This window comes from Parasteatoda tepidariorum, chromosome X1, assembly GCF_043381705.1.
Source record: "Parasteatoda tepidariorum isolate YZ-2023 chromosome X1, CAS_Ptep_4.0, whole genome shotgun sequence".
In the NCBI taxonomy this organism is placed as follows: Eukaryota; Metazoa; Arthropoda; class Arachnida; order Araneae; family Theridiidae; genus Parasteatoda; species Parasteatoda tepidariorum.
In genome coordinates, this window is record NC_092214.1 from 23,414,158 (window position 1) to 23,421,635 (window position 7,478).

Consider the following 7,478-nt stretch of genomic DNA (forward strand, 5'->3'; position numbering starts at 1 on the left):
GTTAGAAAGCATTTCAACAAATACCTAAAATCTTTCAAGAAATGGGTGACAAATAAGTAGCTTTTGAAATTTTATAAAGGCTTGCATATAAACGTAATTTATTATAAAGCATACAAGAGAAAGGTAAATTTAAATAGTGATAAGAAGACAAATACAGAAGAAACGCTTAAATTGAAAGGATCTTAAATATTACAGAAAATTTTAAAGGTATAAAGAAATAGATATAAATGACATTGAAATTACAAATAGAGATTTTGAGAATCTTTAAAAAAAAAAATTTTTTTAAATCCCTCGATACGGACTTAAGTCAGCATCAGGGTGAGAGCAAGCCAGAATTTAAGTCTGAGAGTGAATGTGTTGCAATCATGAATACTCTACACTCCATGGTTGCAATATTCAGAACAGTTCGTTGACTCAAACAATTCCAGACAAACGATAACCAATTAAAATTCAAGGAGCTGAGAGTTTGAAAAACGGAAGATTAAAATCGGCTAAATAAGCCCCCAGAAAATAAATGAAAAGAGTTAACACCTCCAAGTTGGCGATCTTGAGAAACGAAAGGGTAATAGGGGCAACCCACAGGAAGTGCAATGGCCGTTGACCAGCAATGAAGGGTGAACAGAAAGTAAAGATTTATTTCGGAAAGAAAAGTGCAATTTTTGCCAGACGAAATATATTCAGTATATTTGCGTTCAAATTAAGAAAAAACCATTTAATTTCAGAAAAATCACTTAAAATTTTGCATAGATTAAACTCCAACTGTTATAAAATTATACGTGATTGAAGGTTTAAAAAAAATTAAAAGAAAAAATTTAAATAAAGGATCAATTGTAACATTACACAAAGAGTAACTGTGACATTCTACAGCTTATAAGTCGCATTCCAGATACATAATGTGTTATGAAATGACAAAACTGAATTTTAACCCTTTTTGTAAAGAAATATATAGTTTTTGTTAATTTTAGTTGGATTCTCCCTTGCCAGTTATAACTAATTATTTGTTAAAAAATTTTCTACGATATCACCTGGTGTGCCTTCTGTTAAAACATACATAAAATATAAAACTTTTTAAATAATTACATTATATTCATAATGTAGCCTTTCGGGCAAAAAAAAATGGGAAAAAGAAAAGAAAAACTGTTTTTATTAAAAAATATTGGAATTTTTGTTTGAATGGAAGTACATAGATGGTGCCACCAATACCGAAGAAAATTTGTGAATTTAACAATACATTTTATAAAGCGCCCTCTATGTTAAATAATAATAAGCTATTTTTAGGTTTTTTCTCATATTTTTTTAATATTTGCTAATTACAAACAATATTAACTATCACACACTTGAATAATTCTGATTAATGCCAACTTTTCTCTTTTCAAAATTTCTTCGCGTTTTTAAACAATTATTATTAATATCGTAACCAAATTCTCAATACATTTATTAGTTTTTGAAACTCAAAAATAAAATTCTTTATAGATTAGAAGAAATAATTTCTGTAATTCATTTAAATCTAATTAAAAGCCATGAAATATAATAAAGTTTTATTTCGCTATGATTAAACCTTGGATTAAACCATGCCATGGATTGAACCATGTATTTAGTAGCGACATCTACAGGTCACATTTTCATTTATGATGACAATTTTTTTGTTACTGTCTTATTTAATACCATCGTTTAAATTTACCAAAACCTGAATTCCGTACTCAATGGAAAAAATATATTTTTTGACCGAGGATCATAAGAAGGATCATTCTACTTTCCTCGAAAGATATAAAACAAGTCTTTAAAAGAAAATAATTTGCAATTCGCGTACATGGAAAGGAACTAACATACACATTGCACGTACACATTAATTTGTTTTGATACAATCTGAATTTTATTTTATTTACTTTCTATGTTTATCAATATTTTAGAAATTTTGCATTCAAACTTTGAAAAACTGGCAATGCGTCAACACTTAGTGTAAAGAAAATTCATTTGAATATATCGGGGTTTTTTTCTCGACTTCGATATTTGATTGCTTCTATTTCTCAAAATGTCAGAAAAATGTAACTATTTTTTTCTTAAATTTTTTATTTAGTTAGTATTTTAATTTACCTAAAGGCAAAAAAAAATATATCCTGAAAAGCGTTAACTTTTTTCCCTTTTAGAAAAAAAAAAGTTTTTCTACAATTCGCTACATCAGATTGAAGGATTCGCAAGAACTATAGTGAATTTTTATTTGGATTTGACTTTCAAGACTTATCTTGCAACAGAAATCTGCTTTTATATGAAAAATTAATTTATGAATAAAAATGCTATATTTTGTTTGGTTTTATATTTTACTATAATATAATTATTTGCAGCATATTTCTTATATCCATTCTTGTTCTTTGCTTATGTCTTTTTTTTCTGTCACTCAATATATTTTCTAAGTATTGTATTTTACTTGTTTCCGATAAAATCCGTTTCCGATAAAATTTTTGCTTCGCCTAAAATTTAAAATGACCTTGAAAGAAATAACCCCTAAGAGTAACGTAAAACAGAGAGAGGGGAGCGAAACCTTATAATTTAATCCACGTGCTGTAGACCCTGTTAGTTAAGAGTTAAAATTGGTTCTCTCACAATGGGCACCATGGGTGCAAGTCTTCCGTCCCCAGCAGGACGGATTTCCGTCTTTCGAAAATGTCCGCGGACGGAAGTAAGACGGAAACAAGACTGACTCGAAGACGGAAATCGGAATTTTTTTTTTTTTTCTGTCCATAAAAATATTTTTTAGGTCTACGTTATTGGTCTACTTTCTTATGTCCTGTTGTTATTTTATCAAAAGACAGATGAATAAATATTTTTTGTACAGTATTTAAACTTGATGTATTATGGTAAAGCTTTCTTAGACAGTTTGCATATGTCGAGGGGGTATTGTGTATGTTAGGTATTTCAGTTAAAAAAATTTCAGTCTTGGCCTTTTTTCAAACTTGCACCCATGATGGGCACTTGCCTTTAACAAACCAATAAACATGAATACTGATTAGTTAAAAAGCTAGAAGCCACTACTAATGGACTCAAAATAAACAAAAATAATACATTTTAAAGAATTACCCGTTGATTGATTGGCATCGCAGTTTTCCAATTTTTGAGGGGAACGAAATTAACATTGTTGTTGCAGTTCATTTACGTCGCATTACAGCTGCACAATGGACTATTGGTGACGGTCTGGGAACCATCCCTGAGGATGATCCGAAGACATGCCATCACAATTTTGATTCTCTGCAGAGGAGATGGCACCCCTGCTTCGGTAGCCCGATGATCTGCACGCGAATGACGAAATAAACATACACAATCATAACAGTTCGCTAAATTTCACACATACGAAAAAAAATTCTTATGCATATCTGATAAATATCTGCTAAAAGCTTAATTATTTTTATTCCTTTCTTGTTTGGTGAATTTTAATCGATAATGATTCCTGAAAATTTTCGATGTTTGTTTGGAATATCGAGGGGGACTTTTAGAGATTTCTAATTAATGAGGGGGACATATACCCACCGTCCATCCCCTCCAACGAGGCCTAACTGTGGATCTGAAAATGTCGGTTTACTTGTTAAATAGTAATATTTCGGATTTACCAGATTAAATTTGACAAAGGAGAAAAATATTCATAACTTATAGAACAGTTGTCATTTGTGGCTGCAGCAAAATTTTTTTCACAGCAGAATTTGCCTGCTTTTGTCCTGAATTCTCATAACTTATAGAACAGTTGATAAATTCAGATATTGTTAAAACAGTTGATATTGTTGAGATAAACATTCATAACTTATAGAACAGTTGTCATTTGTGGCTGCAGCAAAATTTTTTTTCACAACTGAATTTGCCCGCTTTTGGCCTGAATTCTCATAACTTATAGAACAGTTGATAAATTCAGATATTGTTAAAACAGTTGATATTGTTGAGATAAATATTCATAACTTATAGAACAGTTGTCATTTGTGACTGCAGCAAATTTTTTTTGCACAAAAGAATTTACCCGCTTTTGGCCTGAATTCTCTGTACGTGACAAGAGAATTAAATGACAACATTGATGTGAAAAATCACTCCCCATTTTGAGGTTAATAACCGCAATGACAAATGAAGAATTTCGATCATCAATTAATTTCATCGAACAGCTTAGAATAAAGTTACTAAAAATAACATTCTATAGATCATCTCGTGAAGAGTGTTCACTCCTCCCATAATAGTCAAAATGTGTAACATTTGACCTTGACCTAAAATATAGAAAAGTCAAATATCCGGTTCAAATCATCGTCTTAATTCTAGCACTTGGGGGTAACATAATCTCCGAATATATAAACCAGTGGTTTCCGAATGGCGTTCCGTGGAACCCTAGGGTTCCGTGAAAGAGGTTAGGTTTTTATAGGAGTTTTTTTTTATTTTTTTATCATTTTTGAAACCTGTAATTTTATTTGGACCCAACCAATAATTCATCATTTAAATATATTTTTGGTTACCTTTACGATGTTATTTAAAGTAAAACGCCAATGAAAGAGAAATAGCACATTCTCTTGAAGAAAAAAAAAAAACAAATACATAATTTTTAAATAACAATCTATTGAAGAAACTATGAAGAGGACAAGCATTTATCAAATATTGCAATAGTACGTTTTTCAAACCAAAATCAAATAACTAGATTGTTAATAAAGAAAGATAGTTCCCTACTGGCATTTTTCAACCTTTTTAGCAATCCTTTTTAGTTTTCACTTACACGAAAACCATGTTATTTTGGTTACCTTTACGATGTTATTTAAAGTAAAACGCCAATGAAAGAGAAATAGCACATTCTCTTGAAGAAAAAAAAAACAAATACAGAATTTTTAAATAACAATCTATTGAATAAACTATGAAAAGGACAAGCATTTATCAAATATTGCAATAGTACGTTTTTCAAACCGAAATCAAATAACTAGATTGTTAATAAAGAAAGATAGTTCCCTACTGGCATTTTTCAACCTTTTTAGCAATTCTTTTTAGTTTTCACTTACACGAAAACCATGTTATTTTGGTTACCTTTACGATGTTATTTAAAGTAAAACGCCAATGATAAAGAAATAGCACATTCTCTTGGGAAGAAAAACAAATACATAATTTTTAAATAACAATCTATTGAATAAACTATGAAAAGGACAAGCATTTATCAAATATTGCAATAGTACGCTTCTCAAACCCAAAATAAAATAACTAGTTTGTTAATAAAGAAAGATAGTTCCCTACTAGCATTTTTCAACCTCTTTAGCAATTCCTTTTAGTTTTCACTTTCACGAAAATCATCTTCCGGCTAAAAAAGAAATTCATAACAAGACTAGTTTCAGCCACAGAACTGTGATTACAATTGTCGGATATGAAATCTTATTATAAGTGATAAAACGATGAAAAAAATGCTATTCTTATTATTAAATATTTTAAAATAAAGCTGTCTCTTATGTATAGATCACAATTGTCTTTAGATACTTTCTTCAGTTATAAAGTCAGGGTTCCGTCGAAAGAATGTTGATCATTTAGGGTAATTTTAACCGAAAAAAAATTGGGAACCGCTGATCCAAACAATTTACACATAATTACAGAGGACTCTCAAAATAGTAGTAGCAGCATTAAAAATTATTTGAATTTTACAACCGATTCAATTCACTCTAATTTGATGGAAATCTCATATTTCATATTTGTTTCTCATATTTGTTTCACGTAATTGTATGAAATTGAAGATAAGATAAATTTAGCTGAAAAAAATTTCCAAAAAGCATTCAACATCGGAAAATATTTAAAAACAAAAGCAGACTGATGGGATTATAAATCTCAGCATCAAGTATGTAATAAATTTGACTAGAAAAATATCCTTCATCGAAAATTCTTTTAAAAATATCCCTTAAGCCTAATTTAGTGTTAAAAAATTACAAAAAATATCTTAAATATTAACAAAATTATACGCCCCACCCCCCCAAAAAAATATCTCTAGTTTGTCTACGGTAAGAACTCCCCTCGCCGCAAAATCTGAGGTCGTCTACTGCTATGGAAACAAGAATAGGTCATTTCAAGGAGGGTAGATTCTCTTCACTCTTGGGCTAACACTGTAGACCGAAGAAAAAAATTCCCTTTCTCTCGTCAACCCGAGCTAAAACCTGTTCTAAAAAATAATCCCACACCCCTACTTGAAGTAGATATACCTTGTTACCATAGTTACCGCCACGCGTCCAGACGAATGGGTAGGGGAGTTCTTACTTTAGACAAATTATACAGTGATTTGCCTTCCTTGGTATCTCAGAGTGGGCACCTCTGATTTAGTAGAGCTAACAGAGTTCAATACTAGGTACAAAGAAAACAAGTTGAAGGAAAGCAAACACTTTTCTCCCCTATGTTTCGATAGAAGGCCGGGACAGCCTGGTTGGTAGGGCACTGGGCCCATGTCCAAGAGTTCGTGGGTTCGATTCCAGTCGGCCGAAGACTCCCCGTGTAGTAAATGGTGACTGATGCACGTTAAATCTGTCGCGTCGCAAAGACCTCCATGTTCCTATAGCTAATAAACTCCTCTGGGGGTACTGATCCAGGAGTCTCCTTGTCTTCTGGATTGGTTCAAAATTACAAGGCTACGGAGGTGAACATTAGTAGTCGTAAACCAAAAAATTGGGTCTGCTGTTCAACGACGGATATATATGTCTTTATAGACACTTCAAGCTTTCTTAAACTTGGTTTGGGAATTGTATTTAGCTTTCTTAAACCTGCTAATGGAAGCATAATAAATTACAATGATTAAAAAAAGTGGTCTACCACTTAATTGACAACGCTTATTATACTTGACAAAGACGCATAATACATTTGATCGAAGATTAAATCAAAATATTAAACTTTCGCAACTTTTAAAATGCGACAGATTTGGAGAGTATTCGTATTAGAAAAATAAGAATTAAAATATAGGTTATACAAATAATTTTAAATAGTAGAAAATGTATAGAAGAAGCGGTAGTAGAATAGGGTATTCAGTTTAAAATATGTTTTAAAAAAACAAACTACCGTAAACCGGGGCGAGTCTACCCATTTTTTCAGTTTGTCAACTTTCAAATGGACAAACTTTTGAAAATATTAAAGAAAAGGCTTTTAATAGGTGTTTCGGAATCGCTATTTATCCCTCTTTAAAGCTGTGAAATCGATTTTAGAAAATATTAAACAGTTACGCTGTTACTGTATATTTTTATAGAACTGCTGACAAATCTCTCGTATGGGGCGAGTCTACCCATTCTACTAAAATGAATGTTAACTAAAATGAATGTAATCAAATTTTACTATTAAATTGTTATTTTAATTACTATATAGGATATTTATGAAGTAAAATTCATAACTTTATTATATATTCCATTTTTTTATTCATAAAATAACACAAATTGAGTATTTGATCGATTATCACATTTTGATCACAGTTTTGTTTTTATAATCATTAACATTATAAAATAACATTTTTT